This window comes from Brassica oleracea, chromosome C4, assembly GCF_000695525.1.
Source record: "Brassica oleracea var. oleracea cultivar TO1000 chromosome C4, BOL, whole genome shotgun sequence".
NCBI classification, from domain to species: Eukaryota; Viridiplantae; Streptophyta; class Magnoliopsida; order Brassicales; family Brassicaceae; genus Brassica; species Brassica oleracea.
In genome coordinates, this window is record NC_027751.1 from 14,531,727 (window position 1) to 14,531,974 (window position 248).

A 248-nucleotide genomic window follows, 5' to 3' on the forward strand; every position below is an offset into this window, starting at 1 on the left:
ACAAGTTGGTTGAAGCTCCCGTAGAATCGCCGTCATCAGAGAGAGGCTGAGATTGAGATACTATTTCAGCTTCCACCAAATCAACGACACCTTTGATCACGGAGTTCTGAATTTGACCCGTCGTCTTGTTAGTGTGTGCCACCTTAATGAGTTGGAGACGATCAACGAGATTACCGTCATTTGCTTCGATCTAAAAAAACCGCCATTATTAGCCAAAGAATATATAAAATATTTATTTAAAAAATATA